At 41.8% G+C, this 22,385-nt stretch overlaps 1 protein-coding gene across 1 annotated transcript in view; it reads left to right on the top strand.

Annotated features, from left to right (window-relative positions):
• Positions 1-458: 458 nt before the first annotated feature.
• The window catches only part of LOC143793021 (catenin alpha-2-like), a 1,735,283-nt gene continuing 1,713,356 nt past the window's right edge, over positions 459-22,385 (top strand). The window contains exon 1 of the mRNA XM_077279584.1: positions 459-710. The gene's annotated coding sequence lies outside the window, so the exon portion shown is untranslated. The remainder of the gene's footprint in view (positions 711-22,385) is intronic.

Below are 22,385 nucleotides of genomic sequence, written 5' to 3'. Positions count from 1 at the left end.
TTTTCTGTTTGTATGTTGGACATTAAAGTCACTTTGTTTTGAACTTTCCTGGATCACTGCCTGTCTGTGACACCGCACCAACCCCGCTGCACTACATTAGATATGAGAGAAATATAATCATATGATAATAGATATGAAAAAGGAGAGATAGATATAAAACTGATGGAGACGTAAAATATATAACAAATAAACGGAAAGATCTGCACTGTATATACCTGCAAAAAAGTGACAGTAAAACAACAAAGTCAGCTCTGCTACCAGTATAACCTGACGCAGAATAGAAGAGCTGAATGAGTTATACCTGAGCAACAGGAAATCAAATACACTGATTTTTTCCCTCCCGACCCCAATCATTGACTACAACCCTCTCGATGCACGGTGGCGGCTCATGTCACAGATGGCTTGTGTGCGTTTTAATAAAGCTGATTAAAAAAAAAGAGAAAAATCGTAGCTCTTGAGCATAGAGGGGAGTGGCGGAGCTGAGCTCAGCTGATGCTGGCTCCTGGAGACCAGAGCTCACATACAACACATTGGAGCTGTCACTGGAGAGGAGAGCAGAGCCCCACTGCTGCTGCCGCTGTGTGTACTCTCACCCTGCCACACAATAAACCCCGTGAAACCGCCTGCAATAAAAAAACACTGCCCTCTAAACCCTGTGGGATTATATTCTTATAATATACCGGGAGGAGGCAAGTGCAAGCACCAACGAGGTGAGTAGTTGTGTGCATGCATCCATCCTACTCTCCATGCAAATGTCAGATGTCTGGGTACCAGAGGAGGAAATGGAATTTGCAATTTTTGTCAAATTTAGCAATTTTTTTTTGCAATTTTTTTGATTTTTAGGTTGTTGAAAAAATTAGCCGGTCTCCATGAGCACAGTACTATACTCAACAATGGTCCTCTTGCCTGGTGTGATTTCATTGCAGGCAGGCATGTTGGAAGGATGCTGATCTGATGGGGAGGGAGGGGGGATTTGGCTGCTGATGTACAGGGAAGAGCGCTTTTCCTTTCTTTATTCCCTCGTGTTGATCCTTTGTGATGGGAATAATATAATAGCAGACATCTGCACGTCTCTTTCCCCTTTGCCTCATTCACAAACCTGCCCTCCCTCTCTACTAACACCCCTTGCATCCACTGCCTTATACCGACCAGCTGGCATTAAAAATGTATAAGGCGGGGGGGGGGTGGGGGGTGTATTTTTGAATTTATGCATTTTAGGCCTCGGAATTATTTTTTTTTGCCTTTTTTATCTTCTTTTATTTTGGACGCATTCAAAAAACCACCCGCTTAATATTGGTTTTTAGAATGTCTTACATTCTGGGGATTGTAGTGTCAAGAAGAAGAGAAAGAGTTTTCAATAAATCTGTATACAACTTTATTATCATGTATTTTATTTTTTAATTTTTTTTTAACTTTATGGTTCTTGCAATTATGATTTATAGACAATTAAAGGGAATACCCGTGATTTATTTTTTCTGTTTCCTTTTTTGCTTCATTTACACTTTTATATTCTCGACCGATACAATCTGTGCTATTCTTTATTATTTAGTGCTATTTTCAGCAACTTTCAAGAGTTTTCCTACATGTTGTGTGGTCTGACTCCTTATGTTCCAGCCTGTGACTGAGCTTACAGGAAGGATGCCCAGAACTTCTTGCATAGAACTATATGTATTATGTCATTTTTTATACACATAGGCTGCTACATGGTCACTGAAGGCATTTTTTTTATTTCACTTTATTTCCATTATTATTATTTTTTATTATTATTGTATTATTATTATAATTTTTGTATTAGTAATAATGGCATGTTGGTAGTTTGCATTATCATTATTATTAGGAGGGGTAGTAGTAGTAGTAGTAAAAGTGGTGGTGCCATATTATACTCATGTTTAATTATTAGCTTATTAAATATTAATAAATTTTAAGAAAATGTTTTAGTAGTATTAGCTCATTATTACATACTAGTTTATAACTATTAATACTTTCTGATTTATTATCGGTATTATTAGCTGTCTATTAATTATTACTATTTTAAGTGGTGCATTATAGGTTTTAGTAGTTCATAAGAAATTATCTAATATATAAAGCTGAATGTGTGTGTGTGTGTATGTATGTATGTATGTATGTATGTCCGGGATTGGCATCTGAACCGTAGCAGCTACAGCCACAAAATTTTGCACAGTCACACGTCTGGACCCCGAGAGCGTCATAGGCTATGTTGTGAGGTGAAATTTTAACCCCGCGCTTTCCAATTCACCAAACAATTTTGCCCCTATCTACATAATGGGGAAAAAGTGAAAGGAAAAGTGTTGGAGGCGTCGCAGCTACAGGCACAAAATTTTGCACAGTCACACGTCTGGACCCTGAGAGCGTCAAAGCTATATTGTGAGGTGAAATTTTAACCCCGCGCTTTCCAATTCACCAAACAATTTTGCCCCTATCTACATAATGGGGAAAAAATGAAAGGAAAAGTGTTGGAGGCAAATTAACAGCTGCCAGATGTGAACAAGGGGGACTTAAAGAATGACAGCGATGGCACCAAAGAGTATATACTGTACAGTTGCTAAGGTGGGGCCCCAACATGGGATAATCACACCACCACGGGGATATGAACACACACACAAAATGCGCCACACACTACCACGTGCTCGAACACATATACCACCCTCAGTGCACATTTCACCACACATACACCAACCTCGCCACATAAAAGCAGAAACACAAAAGTCGCCGCTCAAAACTCGCCACGCGCAAAACTCTCCACATGCAAAACTCGCCACACGTGCAAAACTCGCCACACGCAAAACTTGCACACGCAGAAAAATTGCCACACGCAGAAAAATTGCCACATGCACAAAAGTTGCAACACATGCAAAAGTTGCCTCACACAAAACTTGCACATACTCAAAAGGCACCACACATAAAACTCGCCACGCGCAAAACTCGCCATGCGCAAAACTTGCTGCACACAACTTGCTACACTAACCTGTCACATGCAACTCGACACACAAAAAGTTGCTACACGCATGTCGCCACACAAAACTCATCTCACAAAAGTCCCTACATGCATGTCGCCACACGCAACTCAACACACACAACTTGACACACGAAACTCGCCCTAAAACACACACAAGTCTGGTATCCTTCAAAAATAAAAATCTGATTAATAAGCAGACAAACTACAAGAGCAACAAATGTACCATATAGGAATCCGGCAGCTGTCAGTCACATGACCAGTCTATTATGTGTATGTGTGAGCTAATATATACTGCCAGGGGGTGGGCTTACTGTTGGCTGGGGATTTATCAGGCTGCCATTTTAGCTTACAAATACTGAGGTAAAAATACTGACCAAATAACGTGTGAACGAGGGCTAATACAGGAGGAGATGACATACAGCTATATACTATATACAGGAGATGACACACAGGTATATACTATTTACAGGGGAGATGACACACAGGTATATACTATATACAGGAGGAGATGACACACAGATATATACTATATACAGGAGAGATGACACACAGGTATATACTATATAGAGGAGGAGATGACATACAGGTACATACTACATACAGGAGGAGATGACATACAGGTATATACTATATACAGGAGGAGATGACACACAGGTATATACTATATACAGGAGCAGATTACCTACAGGTATATAGTATATACAGGAGGAGATGACACAGGTATATGCTATGTATAGGAGGAGATGACATACAGGTATATACTATATACAGGAGATGACACACAGATATATACTATATATAGGTGAGATGACACACAGGTATATACTATATACAGGAGATTACATACAGGTATATCTAATATATAAAGCTGAATGTGTGTATGTATGTATGTGTGTATGTCCGGGATTGGCATCTGTACCGTCGCAGCTACAGCCACAAAATTTTGCACAGTCACACGTCTGGACCCCGAGAGCGTCATAGGCTATGTTGTGAGGTGAAATTTTAACCCCGCGCGTTCCAATTCACCAAACAATTTTGCTCCTATCTACATAATGGGGAAAAAGTGAAGGGAAAAGTGTTGGAGGAAAATTGACAGCTGCCAGATGTGAACAATGAGGACTTAAAGAATGAGAGCGATGGCGACAAAGAGTATATACCGTACAGTTGCTAAGGTGGGGCCCCGACATGGGATACTCACCACACACGGGGATATGAACACAAACACAAAATGCGCCACACACTACCACGTGCTTGAACACATATACCACCCTCAGCACACATTTCACCACACACACACACCAACCTCGCCACATAAAAGTCGAAACACAAAAGTCACCACTCAAAACTCGCTACATGCAAAACTCGCCATATGCAAAACTAGGCTCACGCAAAACTCGCCACACGTGCAAAACTCACCTCATGGAAAACTCACCTCATGCAAAACTTGCACACACAGAAAAATTGCCACATGTACAAAAGTTGCACCACATGCAAAAGTTGCCTCACACAAAACTTGCACATACTCAAAATGCACCACACATAAAACTCGCCACGAGCAAAACTCGCCATGCACAAATCTTGCTGCACACAACTTGCTACACTAACCTGTCACATGCAACTCAACACACAAAATGTTGCTACACGCATGTCGCCACACAAAACTCATCTCACAAAAGTCGCTACATGCATGTCGCCACACGCAACTCAACACACACAACTTGACACATAAAACTCGCCCTAAAACACACACAAGTCTGGTATTGTCCTTCAAAAATAAAAATCTGATTAATAAGCAAACTACAAGAGCAACAAATGTACCATATAGGAAATACGGCAGCTGTCAGTCACATGACCTGTCTATTATGTGTATGTGTGAGCTAATATATACTGCCAGGGGGGAGGGCTTCCTGTTGGCTGGGGATTTATCAGGCTGCCAATAGCAACCAATCACAGCTCAGCTTCTATTTTGCTACAGTTAATTAACCTGAGCTCTGATTGGTTAATATAGGCAACAAAGACATTCTCAGTATAACAAAGCTAATATATGTTGTGAAATGCTTCTATTTGCTTAGTTTTTGCCTTTTAATAATTACATTTCTATCTATTTGTTTTGTGGTTTTTGTGTGCAGAATAAATTTTTGTTAACACATTCTATTTTGCTAACAGCAGTCATTAACCCGGGCGAAGCCGGGTAGTACAGCTAGTTAATTAATAATATTATTGTTAATAATAATAATAATAATAATAATAGTAATAATAATAATTTTAGTAATTTATTGTTAGCATTTTTAGTTGTCTAATAAAGATAACTCATTATTATGTTCTTATTTATTATTCCAGTTATTATTTTTAATAATATGTTATTGGTTAGTATTTTATTATTATTATTATTATTATTATTATTATTATTATTATTATTACTACTATTATTATTATTATTTTATTGTAATTTAGCATTGTAAATAAGTAATAGTAATTTTATAAGCTGTCCTTTTTTCTATTATTATTATTATTATTATTAGTGTTATTTGCTATCCTTTTGTTATTATTATTATTATTATTAGTGTTTTTAGCTGTACATTAAATATTATTAAAATTATTATTATGATGTTTGTTATTGGTGCTACTACCTTTTAATTATTATTATTATTATTATTATTATTATTATTATATTTATTATTGGTATTTTTTGCTTTGCATTAGTTATTATTTACCTAGTTGCCTCTGTTGTCTCTGATGCACACATGTCACCCCTGGCTCTCGGTAGCACTGGGATGAGCTGGCGATAGTCGTACAGGGGTTGACGCATCACTCTGTTCAGCACATAGTTAAGCCATTGCTCTGTGTAATCAGCGTCCTCGCCGGTCAGTGGTGGGTCACTATTGTGAATACTCCAGAAAGGGAGCATTATGTTATTGCTGATGTAGATGTCATCGCTGCAGCTGCTGCTGGTGATACGGCCTTTTAGTATTATGTAATCTGGTGTCTATGTGTTATTGAGCTTTTCTATATGGCTGTCTATAAATAATCTTTATTTTTCTAGGGTCGATACAATAAGTTTTACTTTTTATGTCCACTTTTGTTGAATCATCATTTATTGATGCTCTGCCTTACTTTGGTTTAATCGACTCTTACTTTTTTGATTCACTTGTAAGTTTGTGCGATTGATTATCGGGACTGATAAATCAGGCGGATCGAGTTGATGGACGCATGACTGGGTGTCCCCATGTTTATAGATCACAATATTTTCATAATCGACATAAAAATGAGAGTTAATCATTTTTTATTAATTTGCATTGTTACTGTGAATAGAATCTTGTGTTTGTTATGCTATAAGGTTTTTATTTTTCTTCTATCACTTTGACATCTTGTTTTTATCTTTGGGTATGATACCGATATCTTGGTCATCGTATGACATTATAATGGGTCAATGGACAAATCCTATGAGGGGCTAAATTTGGTGCCTGTGAAGATCTGAGGTTCTGGGTTGTAATAATCAGTTAGGTAGATGGTTTTTCAATAACTCCGGGTATAGGGCCAAAATTCATAGTCCCCAGACCACAGACCGCCTCCCCAGGGCCAATAGTCCCACTCCCCAGTATCTGGCAATACTCGCTGTCTCTCAACTTATGGTTGGCCCACAGATTTCGTATCTCCCGCCAGTATAGTCTGTATTCACAGTCCAGGCTCCTCAAAATGACAGGTAACACAACCAAAGCCCATGTGTCCAGCAGCAACAGTTCCAGTTAAGAAAGTTCCTGAAATCTAGATGACAAATCCCTCAACAGTAGCTTATGTTTTCAGCTCAGCTGGCAAACAATCTGCAAGATCCATATGTTATTCATCCATGTCCTCCATTACGTCATCCTCGATCCTCTCTCTTCGATGTCACTCCAACAACTTCCACCCCTTTAAACATTTGCTTTTAGCTCAAAGAATGAAGCATGTTCTAGTATCCCATCACCTGGGATGGTATGTGAGACGCCCTGTGGTGATGGTTTCTCTGGGTCTACACAAGGGCCTAGTGGCTATAAGAACAATGGACTCATAGAGTTAATTCATTCCTACTCTTGGGTTTGGCCTTCGATTTACATAAGATCTAGCCAGCATGTTTCCTCTGCTTACTGTTACTGAATGGAAACATTAGTTCCTGAGGCTGGATTGAAGAGCAAGCAAATCCCTAATAAAAGCTATAATACAATAATATCATCGCAACCGGTGCTCCGTGCTGGAAAAAGTCTGCAACCCGTAGAGCTGTGAACTCCACTCTACGTCAGTTCATCCTATAGTCTTTAGTAAGTGACCAACTCCTCACAGTGCCCAACTTTTTGGCTTGGTGTTGACAGACATTGATGAAATCTCTTATGACCTAGCTACCGAAAAGTCAACGGGCGTCTACTATATTTTTTTTTAATCCATGTACTAATATTTTTGGGATTAACATCAAGACGTTACTGGAACATCATGCTTACTTTATGTCTTTATGTTTGGGTATGACAAGGATGTGAAGAGATATCACTGACATCTTCCAAAAAATCCTATGAGGAGCCTAGATTTGGTGCCCAGCTTTTTGTCTTGGTGTCAACAGGCACTGATCAAATCTCTTATGACTGAGCTACCAAAAAGTCAAAGGGCATCTACTGTATTTTTTTATCAAAGTAGTAATGTTTTTGGGATTATCAGCAAGTCGTTACTAGAACCTTATGCTTACCTTATATTTCCTTCTTTGGGTATAACAGAAACATAAGAAATCATGGTCGTCTTGCGACAATATATTGGGTCAATTGACAAATCCAATGAAGAGCTTAAAGTTGGTGCCCAACATTTTGGCTTAGTGTCAACAGACATTGATGAAATCTCTTATGACTGGGCTACTAGAAACGTCAAAGGGCTTCTACTGCATTTTATCTATTGATGTAGTTAAGTATAATTGAGTTTATCAGCAAGGGGAGAAACAAATAATATCCCATCACTTTATGGCAAAAAATGGGAATTACAGTGAGTACGTTATTAATGTAATAATATAAAATTTAATCAAATTAGAGGAAAACAAAAAAAACCTTAAAGAGCTGTAAGAAAAACTAACAGCTTTGTCACATACTCACAATCGGTCACCCACCTGCTTGGATCCTGAGCAGACCTTGCTTTAATGTACTCTTACACAGTAAGAGGAGACATAACCCTTCCATAAGCCGCCAGACTGCAGTCAGGTGACATAGAGAAGCGCCTCATCATAAAAATTCCAATGACTCACTGCTGAAATTACCTGACCATTGCAACCAATAACTAACCACAGTTGTCCTTCTGCTGGTGAAAAAAGGTTGCTTTCAGAGAGGCCTGTGTGGAATACAGGTGGGTGCTGATAGATGGGTATCTCTTGGCTATTTTTTCCAATATACCTGGGATCATTTCATTTTGTCTGGACAACCACCACTTGAAGTTACATTTGCAATAAAAAAAGAAAGGCCGGTACTTTCCTAAACTTGTAGACTTAAATTCATAAGTATCCAAGAAAAGGCCTCAAATATGGGACATATTTCGGTTCAACCGATGTCGCAGGAAAAACTTAAATGTGTCACCTGTTTCTTGCTTTTTGTTTAAAAAGAAGAAGAGTAATTGCTGGCCTTTCGATGAGAAAACCATAGTGTCAACTGGTCTTCTGCCCAAGAAATGGTAGTTTACAAATTCTCATATTCCAACTTCTTCAAAGAGTTAGGCTATGTGCACACATTTGGAATTGAAGCGGAAATTTCTGCCGCAATTCCGCAACTCTCGCGGGAAATACGCATGCGAAATTGGCATGCGTATTCCCGCTAAACACTAGCATTTTGCACGCATAATTAGCTTGCAGAATGCTAGCATTTTCCAAGCGATCTGCAGCATCACTTGGAAAACTGATTGCTAGTTTGACATAGTGTTTGACAAGTGTGACCAACTTTTTACTATTGATTCTGGCTATGCAGTATCAATAGTAAAAAGATATAATGTAATGTAATGTAGCATCACGCAAGACAGCTACGTCATCACAGGTCATTGTCGCAAGGCATCACTGGGAAGGGGAGCTGCCAAGAGCATTGATAAGGCCTTGGCTGGATCCAGGGGCCACCAGAAGGTGAGTATTATAACTATTTTTTATTCCCAGGGCCTGGAGGAGAGTCTCCTCTCCTCCACCCTGGGTACCATCCGCACATGATCTGCTTACTTTGCGCATGAACAACAACCGATACACAAAAGTGGACAAACAGGGACCCAGGCAGGAGAATAGGTGAAAAATTATATCATTTTTATTGGTTATAATTAGGGTTGAGCGAAACGGGTCAGCCATTTTCAGAAGTCGCCGACTTTTGGCAAAGTCGGGTTTCATGAAACCCGACCCGACCCCTGTGTGGGGTCGGCCATGAGGTCGGCGATCTTCTGAATCTGGTATCGGAATTCCGATACCGAGTTCCGATATGTTTGCGATATCGGAAATCGGTATCAGAATCCATATTTAAGTGTAAAATATAGAATAAAAATAAAAAATATTGATATACTCACCCTCGGACGCGCCCTGGTACTAACTGGCAGCCTTCCTTCCTAAGAATGAGCGCGTGAATGACCTGCGGTGACGTCGCGGCTTGTGATTGGTCGCCTGAGTGGTCACATGGGCGGCCGCGACCAATCACAAGCCGTGACGTCATCTAAGGCCCTTCACGCGCTCATTCTTAGGAAGGAAGGCTGCCGGAAAGAAGCCGAGGGTGAGTATATTCCTATTAGGCATATACTCACCCTCGGACGCGCCCTGCTTCTTTCCGGCAGCCTTCCTTCTTAAGAATGAACGCGTGAAGGGCCTTAGATGACGTCACGGCTTGTGATTGGTCGCGGCCACCCATGTGACCGCTCACGCAACCAATCACAAGCCGTGACGTCATCTAAGGCCCTTCACGCGCTCATTCTTAAGAAGGAAGGCTGCCGGAAAGAAGCAGGGCGCGTCCGAGGGTGAGTATATACCTTCTTAGGAAGGAAGGCTGCCGGAAAGAAGCCGAGGGTGAGTATATTCCTATTAGGTATATACTCACCCTCGGACGTGCCCTGCTTCTTTCCGGCAGCCTTCCTTCTTAAGAATGAGCGCGTGAAGGGCCTTAGATGACGTCACGGCTTGTGATTGGTCGCGGCCGCCCATGTGACCGCTCACGCGACCAATCACAAGCCGTGACGTCACCGCAGGTCATTCACGCGCTCATTCTTAGGAAGGAAGGCTGCCAGTTAGTACCAGGGCGCGTCCGAGGGTGAGTATATCAATATTTTTTTATTTTGATTCTTTATTATACACTTAAATATGGATCCCAGGGCCTGAAGGAGAGTTTCCTCTCCTTCAGACCCTGGGAACCATAGTATCCCATTGCACTGCATTGGGTTTCGTGCTTCGGCCGACCCCGACCCCGACTTTTTTATAGGATCGGCCGATTTCACTCGACCCGACTTTTGAGAAAGTCGGGTTTCGTGAAACCCGACCCGATCCTATAAAAATAAAAGTCGCTCAACCCTAGTTATATTGCAATGTGGCAACAATATTCCACAATAAAATAATAAAAATCAATACGCACGTATGCAGGACAAAAATATGAAAAAATATATGCATAAATAATTCATTCAAAAATCCATTAAAATATGTAATACAGCTTGAAACCCATGTACTATATATATAAAAAAGTTTTGTGTAATTAATTACATAAAAAATCTAAAATATATATCAAATGTGAGGACCATATATATTGTCCCAACAAGTGCAATGTGATATCAAATTAAGTGCAAGGGACAAACGGTTCCTAATGAAAACCAACACTCTCCATAGGCTATAAAGTGAAACTAGTGCATTAAAAAAGCAAGTGAAGTTTGTAAAGCATAATGGGTTAAGTATAAGATGGTATACCTTTCAGGGGTTAATAGATCCAGCATACACGTGCCCCGACGCGCATTTCGGAAACAAGTCCTTTCGTCATCTGCGATGCGATTCCGCCATGGAAAAATTCGCAGCATTAGTACAGCATTGCGGAATCCCATTGAATTCAATGGGCTGTGTTGTGTATGCGTTTTCGCAGAGTTTTTGCCACGTTTTCGCCGCGAAAAAACGCGGCAAAAACGCATACAATCCGCAACATGTGCACATAGCCTTAAAGTTGTTATCTTCGTTGATTTTTTGTAAGAAGTGCTCAATTTTAAAGACAGGATGAATGTTTTCTTTTATGTTGGGTCTTGAATATTAGAAACATTACTGTTTAATGAAGACGTATTACTTACCATAAATATGTAATTTTTTACGAAATGTAAATGGTGCTGGTCTACTGAATCTGGCATTGTGTCACAATTTTACCACGACAGAGAGGAGTCTTCTGACCACAGCATCTGATTTCTCCTACTCCTGCACGGATTAGAAGCACTTCACCTTCATCGTAAACGGTGCAGGATTCTTTTATGCTCAGTTGAGAGCTCCTAGAAGCTTTCCTGCATTAAGGTTCTCAGCTGTTTGCTGTTAGCCACTATTCATAGATTTTGGGCGTGTGATAATTCCCTTTCTTTTCCTACTTTGGTTTAACCTCATCCTCCACTCCCCAATATATTCCGCTGCTTTCTGTGTGTATATTTGTATGTTTGGCATTTTTTGTTATCCCTGTTCGTTTATCTTTTTCTTGTTTGCTCTGAGATACTGTGTAGCTCAATCTTCCCTGTACACAAATATAGTTTCTTTAAGCAAATAGGCGTGCTCCTCAAGAAGACCCTGAAGGGCAGCATGGTGGCTCAGTGGTTAGCACTGCAGCCTTGCAGCGCTGAAGTCCTGGGTTCAAATCCCACTAAGGACAATATCTGCAAGGAGTTTGTATGTTCTCCATGGGTTTCCTCTGGCTTCTCCAGTTTCCTCCCACATTCCAAAGACATACTGATAGGTAATTTAGATTGTGAGCCCCATCGGGGACAGCGATGATAATGTGTGTAAACTGTAAAGCACTGCGGAATATGTTAGCACTATATAAAAATAAAGATTATTATTTATTGATGGAGAAGAGTTGAAGACAACACCAACTTAGCTGACAAGAGTAAATTTATGTAGTGATAAAAAAAGACCATATCTCAAGAACTGAGAGGTTCAAGTGCAGCGCCCCCACTGCCGCAGGGCCGAGGGGTACCCGGTACCGGGCCTCTGAGTCTCTGCTCTGGGGTTGTCACGGTGGCTAGACCCGGTCCGTGACCCTGCTGAGGGGCGTACAATGAAGGTGGAGGTATGGGATGTCGTTATGGTGCGGTGAAGTGCCGGTCGCGGTAAATAACGAGGACACCAGGTTGCAGTCTCTTTACCTCTTTACTGAAGGCTTCAGGATCCTCAATCCGGAATATGGTTAACCGGGCCGCGCAAGCCTGGCCGGTCCGATGGCACATCCAGAGCTCCCTTTGCAGGTGGAAATCTGTGCCTACCTTCTAGCGCTTGTGTGTTGTGGTCCTCCCCTGCTGTGCTTACGGGATAGTCCCCACAACTGTTGTGTCTGTTTCTCGTGTTCCCTCACAACTCGATTCTGATGTTCTTCCACGTCCCCCAGATCTTATGGTTAGGACGCACCCGTATGATGGGGAGGCTGGGAGCTCTTCCGGGACTCTAGCGTCGCCCCACTCCTGTTGTTACCCAACTGTGTCTTCCTAGGTCAATTGGGTGAGACAGCCCGCCTATAACTGACTGTCCTGCCGTAGGTTTGAAGTTTGGCCTGGAGCTCTATACTTCCTTGGCGTTCCGGCCACCGGCTGTGAGCCTCAGTAGGATGTTGCCTCGTCTTACAGCACGACTCCTACTGGTATTCTCCTTGTTGCGTTGATCTCGTTTCTCACTCAGCACAATAAATCTCGCTTCTTGTCCTTTCTTGGGGTACCGCCGCTATATCGTGCAGGTGTGGTCCCGTAGCGTTCTCTCTGGTTGCTAGGCCTCTGTCAGGATCCCACCCCTGACAGGGACCCCTCTGAATCTTCCCCTACAACACCCTCTGCCACAAGGTGTTGCCTGGTTCCAACCCAGTCAGCTTTCTGATCTAACTTCCTGCCTAACCCCCAGTTTTACCAGATTGTGAGGAGTGGCCTAATACATAGAACCCTTAGCTCCCCCTAGAGGCCAGACTGTGAAGTGTATTGGTGTCTGTGATACCTGGTCAGATGAACTCCTTCAGTGCCATCAGACGTACCATAGCCCCCCTTAGTGGCGGAGCAACAGTACTGCAACGACCAGGACTCTGGGGCGCTGCACAAGAATAAATAATGATCAATGCCACATTCCGGAGATCAGCGATAGGTGTTGTTTAACCCTTTTACAAATATATACGTCGTCAGCCGTGCCCCTGACTTAGGTGCGGGCTCCGACACTGAACCCGCATCTTTCCCCACACTTGATGGCTGATTTAACAAGTGCTGGTTGGAAGCTCATCACAAATCCCTCTCATCGGCGCCCCTGTCACATGATCGCAGGGTGCCAATGGGTTGTCATGACAGCTGAGGGTCTTCAAAAAATGTGTGAGGTTCTGAAATTTAGTATTTTGGCCCAGGGGCTTCATCAAAGTCCAACTCTGTAAAGGAAGTGAAATAATTGGTGGTCATGTTTCACATTTTGCATTGGTGCATAAAAATGTTGACCATTTGTTGACCATCCTTGGGATTCAAGTCTGCAGTCATGCTATGTGACGGCAGACTTGTGAATCTTCACAGTGCGCAGTGTGCGAGCTGTCAGGATTCTTGAGAGCCAAACGCAGACTGGAACGTGACTGTAAGTATATGATATGCATACAGGCGGCCATGTTCAGACTATACATGTGCAGCATCACTAAATACAAGCGAATTGAGCAACACTGGACATGGCTAGTCATAGTATCGCCGGAAGTATGCAAATCACATTCTTAGAATCTCATGACTGCACACTCCCAGCGCCAGCACTGGAGAATCCTGACATTGCGGTGTGAGATTCACATAGAGTGAATACAGACTTCAGCCTGAATCCTGAACAACCCCATTAGGAGACTTGAGTTATGTTGAAAAACTAGATTTAATTGTTTCTTCCCTTAAAGGGAAAGGGGGCGCTATACTCAGAATACAACACACTGTATAACTCACATATTTATGTTTAATGTTTTTTTTTTATCTTAAGCAATATTTTTTTTTTCCAATATCACAATCTGTATTAAAGCAAAAAAATAGAAATCTTGGTATTTTCACATTGGTTACTGGGGATTTTCTAGATGCTGATTTTCTATAGTTTCAGGAAACAACACATGTACATAGCCACAATAAACAGATTCTGACATATCTTTTCTATTGAAGCATCTAATGAGCATGTGCAAATGCCATTGTGGAGTGAGGAGGAGTTTTAGGAGCTTTTACCTTATCTATTGTGAACTGTGAATCCTGTGTTATCAGTTGTATATAAAGGTGTTATCAGTCACTGAGATCCTGCCTCTGATGATAATGAAACTGCTGTAAACACTTCCAGAAAAGATAGAAATCTAAAATAGTGCTACTGGAATTTTTTGTTTTTGAAAGTCGTGATATGAAAAAAAAGTCTACATTTTTTTTTCAAATATATCTAAAAAACCCTGATTTAAACAACAACTACGTTTCCGATGATTGCTTCCATCTAATACTTCTAGCAGATTTTTTCGATAGCTAAAAACATTTTTATAAAAGCTATATAAAGCTATCAGACACATAGCAGATACTGGTGCGTTCTCCAAAGAACAGTTGGAATTTCCATAAAGAAATAAACAGGCTTCCATCTGACAATTCCTTGACTTTGCAGTGACTTTGGAAGGTGCATAAATCATGGAAAATGTATCTCGTCCGCTGCCAAGTCATTCCTTATCAATGTTGCGTTAAATGTCACCTACTGAAGCAGCAGGTATGAAAAAATAAATGGAATGTATAGGATATGCGTTCAGTATAAGAGACAATTTGGAAAAAGTTTCCTGATCTCTTTAAGTTTGTATTTTTTTTGTCTTCGAAAACTCATTTTGGCAATTGAATTTTGCTAAAAATTTTGCACAATTTTGCTTTTACAGAATTTTTTTTCTTCTCATTGCTGAGTTAATTACCTACCTATTGTTGTCATCTTTCAAATTTCCATCCCAGTTTTCAGCTTTTGAGTGGACTTCCCCTTTAAGGACAGAAAAACGTACAAAGAGTGCAACAAGGAAAAGCTGCAAACAGGAAAAGTACAGTTTATCATCAGTTATTGTACTGCTGAAATGAGAAGATTCTTACAGAGCGTTATCACACACTTATTACTATTACTGCTATTTTTATGCTTTCATTTGGATCTCTTTTGCTTTGCTCTGCAAATCCTGTTAGTATATGTTATTACAAAAGTGCAGCCGCAATGCTGGTCGGACGGCAATCTGCAGCTTAACAGTTATTGGATTTTTCTAACTATAATGGCTTTATTTGTATAATAATTGGCTATTTAGAATATTATGATATCAGAGCGTGGATTTCACATTATGGATTATAGCAGAATTAAAGAGCTTGTACAATAGCAGCTCCATATGAAAAGAGCCATACCAGCCAGGTACACAATGGATTCTACATGTTCAGGCTCTAACAATATATATTCTTGTACAAAGAGGCAGCATTATAGTAATTATAGTCTTGTGCATAGGGGCAGTATTATAGTAGTTATATTCTTGTACATAGGAGCAGTATTATAGTAGTTATATTCTTGTACATAGGAGCAGTATTATAGTAGTTATATTCTTGTACATAGGGACAGTATTATAGTAGTTATATTCTTGTACATTGGGGCAGTATTATAGCAGTTATATTCTTGTACATAGGAGCAATATTATAGTAGTTATATTCTTGTACATAGGGGCAGTATTATAGTAGTTGCATTCTTGTACATAGGGGCAGTATTATAGTAGTTATATTCTTGTACATAGGGGCAGTATTATAGTAGTTATATTCTTGTACATAGGGGCAGTATTATAGTAGTTATATTCTTGTACATAGGGGCAGTATTGTAGTAGTTATATTCTTGTACATAGGCGGCAGTATTATAGTAGTTGTATTCTTGTACATAGAGGCAGTATTATAGTAGTTATATTCTTGCACATAGGGGCAGTATTATAGTAGTTGTATTCTTGTACATAGAGGCAGTATTATAGTAGTTATATTCTTGTACATAGGGACAGTATTATAGTAGTTATATTCTTGTACATAGGGGCAGTTTTATAGTAGTTATATTCTTGTACATAGAGGCAGTATTAATGTAGTTATATTCTTGTACATAGGGGCAGTATTATAGTAGTTATATTCTTGTACATAGGGGCAGTTTTATAGTAGTTATATTCTTGAACATAGGGTGTTATGATTCTAGTGGCTTAGGATCACAAATCTAACCAGCTAAGTAGAAAATAATAGGACGAGCTCTGGGGATGTGGTAACTGGACTAACCGCAAACCTGATCCTAACCGCACACACTATAGGCAGCCGTGGAACGTTTCCTGAAATCCTAGACGTCTCTTCACGGCCTGAGAAACTGACTACCCCTAAAGAGAAAGTAAAGACCTCACTTGCCTCAGAGAAATCCCTCAGAGATATAGATGCCCCCCACAAATAATAACGGTGAGTTAAGAGGAAAAGACAAACGCAGAGATGAAACAGGTTAAGCAAATGAGGCCCGCTAACGCTAGATAGCAGAAAACAGCAAGGGATCTGTGCGGTCAGTAAAAAACCCGATGCAAAAATATCCACGCAGAGAATGCGAGAACCCCCACACCAACTAACGATGTGGGGGGAGCAACTCAGCACCCCAGAGCACCAGCAAGCAGGGAAATCACATATTAGCAAGCTGGACAAAAACTCATCATATACTAGGAAACATCTTGAACACAGATGAGCAAAAATAAGCAAACAGAACTTAGCTTCTCTTGGAGAGACTGATAACGGATGTAGACAGGAGCAATCAGAATAGCACTGAATACAATGGCAACAGGCAAGGAATGAAGGACCAGGTGGATTAAATAGGAAACCTAACTAGCAGATGACGAGACAGCTGATCCTGCCAGAAACCTGCAAAATAACAAAAAGAGCCACCAGGAGGAGCCCAAAGAGAGAACTCACACAGTACCACTCATGACCACAGGAGGGAGCCCGGAAACAGAGTTCACAACAGTACCCCCCCCCTTGAGGAGGGGTCACCGAACCCTCACCAGAACCCCCAGGGCGATCAGGGTGAGCCACATGGAAGGCACGAACCAAATCGGCCGCATGAACATCAGAGGCGACAACCCAGGAATTATCCTCCTGACCATAGCCCTTCCACTTAACCAAATACTGAAGCCTCCGTCTTGAAATACGAGAATCCAAGATCTTCTCCACCACGTATTCCAATTCTCCCTCAACCAGCACCGGAGCAGGAGGCTCAACAGAAGGAACCACAGGCACCACATACCTCCGCAACAAAGACCTATGGAACACATTATGGATGGTAAACGATGCCGGGAGGTCCAAGCAAAATGACACAGGGTTGAGGATTTCCAAAATTTTATAAGGACCGATAAAACGAGGTTTAAACTTAGGAGAATAAACCTTCATAGGAACATAACGAGAAGACAACCACACCAAATCCCCCACACGAAGCCGGGGACCCACACAGCGATGACGGTTAGCAAGCGCTGAGCCTTCTCTTGTGACAACACCAAATTGTCCACCACATGGTTCCAAATCTGCTGCAACCTATCCACCACAGAATCCACCCCAGGACTGTCAGAAGACTCAACCTGACCCGAGGAAAAACGAGGATGAAAACCAGGATTACAAAAAAAAGGCGAAACCAAAGTAGCCGAACTAGCCCGATTATTAAGGGCAAACTCGGCCAATGTCAAAAAAGCCACCCAATCATCCTGGTCAACAGAAACAAAACATCTCAAATAAGTTTCCAAGGTCTGGTTAGTTCGCTCGGTTTGGCCATTCGTCTGGGGATGGAAGGCCGACGAAAAAGACAAATCAATGCCCATCTTAGCACAAAAGGACCGCCAAAATCTGGACACAAACTGGGATCCTCTGTCAGACACAATGTTTTCAGGGATGCCGTGCAGACGAATCACATTCTGAAAAAATAACGGAACCAAATCGGAGGAAGAAGGCAACTTAGGCAAGGGCACCAAATGGACCATTTTAGAAAAACGATCACAAACCACCCAGATGACAGACATTCTCTGAGAGACTGGAAGATCCGAAATAAAATCCATGGAAATATGCGTCCAAGGCCTCTTAGGAACCGGCAAAGGCAAAAGCAAACCACTGGCACGAGAACAGCAAGGCTTAGCCCGAGCACAAATCCCACAGGACTGCACAAAGGAACGCACATCCCGTGACAAGGAAGGCCACCAGAAGGATCTAGCCACCAAATCTCTGGTACCAAAAATCCCAGGATGACCCGCCAACACTGAAGAATGGACCTCGGAAATAACTCTGCTGGTCCATCTATCTGGGACAAACAGTCTCTCTGATGGACAACGGTCAGGTCTATCCGCCTGAAATTCCTGTAACACCCGTCGCAAATCTGGGGAAATGGCAGACAAAATTACCCCCTCTTTGAGGATACCAACCGGCTCAGAAACTCCAGGGGAGTCAGGCACAAAACTCCTAGAAAGAGCATCAGCCTTCACGTTCTTCGAACCAGGAAGGTACGAGACCACGAAATCGAAACGTGAGAAAAACAACGACCAACGAGCCTGTCTAGGATTCAACCGCATGGCCGACTCAAGATAAATCAAATTTTTATGATCAGTCAAGACCACCATACGATGCTTAGCTCCCTCTAGCCAGTGTCGCCACTCCTCAAATGCCCACTTCATTGCCAAAAACTCCCGATTACCAACATCATAATTTCGTTCAGCCGGCGAAAATTTTCTTTAAAAGAAGGCACATGGCTTCATCACAGAGCAATCAGAGCTTCTCTGTGACAAAACAGCCCCTGCTCCAATTTCAGAAGCATCAACCTCGACCTGGAAGGGAAGAGAGACATCTGGCTGACATAAAACTGGAGCCGAAGAAAACCGGCGCTTCAGCTCCTGAAAGGCCTCAACGGCCGCAGGAGACCAGTTAGTCACATCAGAACCCTTCTTGGTCAAATCCGTCAAAGGTTTAACCACACCAGAAAAATTAGCAATGAAGCGACGGTAAAAATTAGCAAAACCCAAGAACTTTTGAAGACTCTTAACCGATGGAGGTTGAGTCCAATCATGAATAGCCTGGACCTTGACTGGGTCCATCTCAATAGAAGAAGGAGAAAAAATAAAGCCCAAAAAGGAAACTTTCTGGACTCCGAAGAGACATTTGGAACCCTTCACAAACAAGGCATTGGCACGCAGGACCTGAAATACCATCCTGACCTGCTTCACATGGGATTCCCAATCATCTGAAAAGACCAAAATATCATCCAGATGCACAATCATAAATTTATCCAGATATTCTCGGAAGATATCGTGCATGAAGGACTGAAACACAGAAGGGGCATTAGAAAGTCCAAAAGGCATCACCAAGTACTCAAAATGGCCTTCGGGCGTATTAAATGCTGTTTTCCATTCATCGCCCTGTTTTATACGCACAAGATTATATGCACCGCGAAGATCTATCTTGGTGAACCAACTAGACCCCCTAATCCGAGCAAACAGATCAGACAACAATGGCAAGGGATACTGGAATTTGACCGTGATTTTATTTAGAAGGAGATAATCTATACAGGGTCTCAACGAACCATCCTTCTTGGCCACAAAAAAGAATCCCGCACCAAGAGGGGACGAGGAGGGGCGAATATGTCCCTTCTCCAAAGACTCCTTTACATAGCTCCGCATAGCGGCATGCTCTGGTACAGACAAATTAAACAGTCGTCCCTTAGGTAACTTACTACCAGGAATCAAATTTATAGCACAATCACAATCCCTATGAGGAGGTAGGGCACTGGATTTGGGCTCATCAAATACATCCTGGTAGTCTGACAAAAACTCAGGGACTTCAGAAGGAGTAGAGGAAGCAATTGATACCAAGGGAGCATCGCCATGAATTCCCTGGCAACCTCAACTCAACACAGACATAGCTTTCCAATCCAGGACTGGATTATGAGCCTGCAACCATGGCAGACCCAACACGACAACGTCATGCAAATTATATAACACAAGAAAGCGAATCACCTCCTGATGTGCAGGAGTCATACACATGGTCACTTGAGTCCAGTATCGAGGTTTATTCTTGGCCAATGGTGTAACATCAATTCCCTTCAATGGAATAGGGAACTGTAATGGCTCAAGGATAAAACCACAGCGCTTGGCAAATGACAAATCCATCAGATTCAGGGCGGCACCTGAATCTACAAAAGCCATAACTGAGTAGGATGACAGAGAGCAAATCAAAGTAACAGACAAAATGAATTTAGGCTGTACAGTACCAATGGTGACAGATCTAGCAAAGTTTTTTGTGCGCTTAGAGCATGCTGAGATAACATGAGCTGAATCACCACAGTAAAAGCACAACCCATTCTGACGTCTATGATTTTGCCGTTCAATTCTGGTCAGAATCCTATCACATTGCATAGACTCAGGTTTCTGTTCAGAAAACACCGCCAGATGGTGCGCAGGTTTGCGCTCCCGCAAACGCCGATCAATCTGAATGGCCAAAGCCATTGACTCATTCAGACTCGCAGGCGTGGGGAACCCCACCATAACATTCTTAATGGCTTCAGAAAGACCTTCTCTGAAATTTGCAGCCAGGGCACACTCATTCCATTGAGTAAGCACCGACCATTTCCGAAATTTTTGACAATACACCTCAGCTTCATCCTGACCCTGAGAGAGAGCCAGCAAGGCCTTTTCTGCCTGGTTCTCCAGATTAGGTTCCTCATAAAGCAATCCAAGCACCAGAAAAAATGCATCCTCATTCAGCAATGCAGGATCTCCTGGCGCCAGGGAGAAGGCCCAATCTTGAGGGTCGCCGCGTAACAGAGAGATAACAATTCTAACTTGCTGAGCGGAATCACCAGAGGAACGAGGTCTCAAAGAAAGAAATAATTTACAATTATTCTTAAAATTCAGAAACCTAGATCTATCTCCAGAAAAAAACTCAGGAATAGGTACTTTTGGCTCAGACATAGGACTGTGAACAACAAAATCCTGAATGCTTTGCACCCTTGCAGCAAGATGATCCACACTAGAAGTCAGACTCTGAATATCCATGTCTGCAGCAGAACTCAAAGCCACCCAGAGATTAAGGGGAGGAGAGAAGCAGGACAGACTGCAGAGCAGAAAAAAATTTGAACTCAGGATTTCTCTTATCCCACTTTTGCAATGCATTTAACACTTTTGGCCTGTTGCACTGTTATGATCCTAGTGGCTTAGGATCACAAATCTAACCAGCTAAGTAGAAAATAATAGGACGAGCTCTGGGGATGTGGTAACTGGACTAACCGCAAACCTGATCCTAACCGCACACACTATAGGCAGCCGTGGAACGTTTCCTGAAATCCTAGACGTCTCTTCACGGCCTGAGAAACTGACTACCCCTCACTTGCCTCAGAGAAATCCCCCAGAGATATAGATGCCCCCCACAAATAATAACGGTGAGTTAAGAGGAAAAGACAAACGCAGAGATGAAACAGGTTAAGCAAATGAGGCCGCTAACGCTAGATAGCAGAAAATAGCAAGGGATCTGTGCGGTCAGTAAAAAACCCTATGCAAAAATATCCACGCAGAGAATGCGAGAACCCCCACACCAACTAACGATGTGGGGGGAGCAACTCAGCACCCCAGAGCACCAGCAAGCAGGGAAATCACATATTAGCAAGCTGGACAAAAACTCATCATATACTAGGAAACATCTTGAACACAGATGAGCAAAAATAAGCAAACAGAACTTAGCTTCTCTTGGAGAGACTGATAACGGATGTAGACAGGAGCAATCAGAATAGCACTGAATACAACGGAAACAGGCAAGGAATGAAGGACCAGGTGGATTAAATAGGAAACCTAACTAGCAGATGACGAGACAGCTGATCCTGCCAGAAACCTGCAAAATAACAAAAAGAGCCACCAGGAGGAGCCCAAAGAGAGAACTCACACAGTACCACTCATAACCACAGGAAGGAGCCCGGAAACAGAGTTCACAACAGTGGGGCAGTATTATAGTAGTTATATTCTTGTATATAGGAGCAGTATTATTGTAGTTACAGTATATTCTTGTACATAGGAGCAGTATTATAGTAGTTGTATTCTTGTACATAGGGGAAGTATTATAGTAGTTATGTTTTTGTACATTGGAGAAGTATTATAGTAGTTATATTCTTGTATATAGGAGCAGTATTATAGTAGTTATATTCTTGTACATAGGGGCAGTATTATAGTAGTTATATTCC

Source organism: Ranitomeya variabilis, chromosome 1, assembly GCF_051348905.1.
Source record: "Ranitomeya variabilis isolate aRanVar5 chromosome 1, aRanVar5.hap1, whole genome shotgun sequence".
Taxonomy (NCBI): domain Eukaryota; kingdom Metazoa; phylum Chordata; class Amphibia; order Anura; family Dendrobatidae; genus Ranitomeya; species Ranitomeya variabilis.
This window is presented reverse-complemented; position numbering and strand designations above follow the sequence as displayed.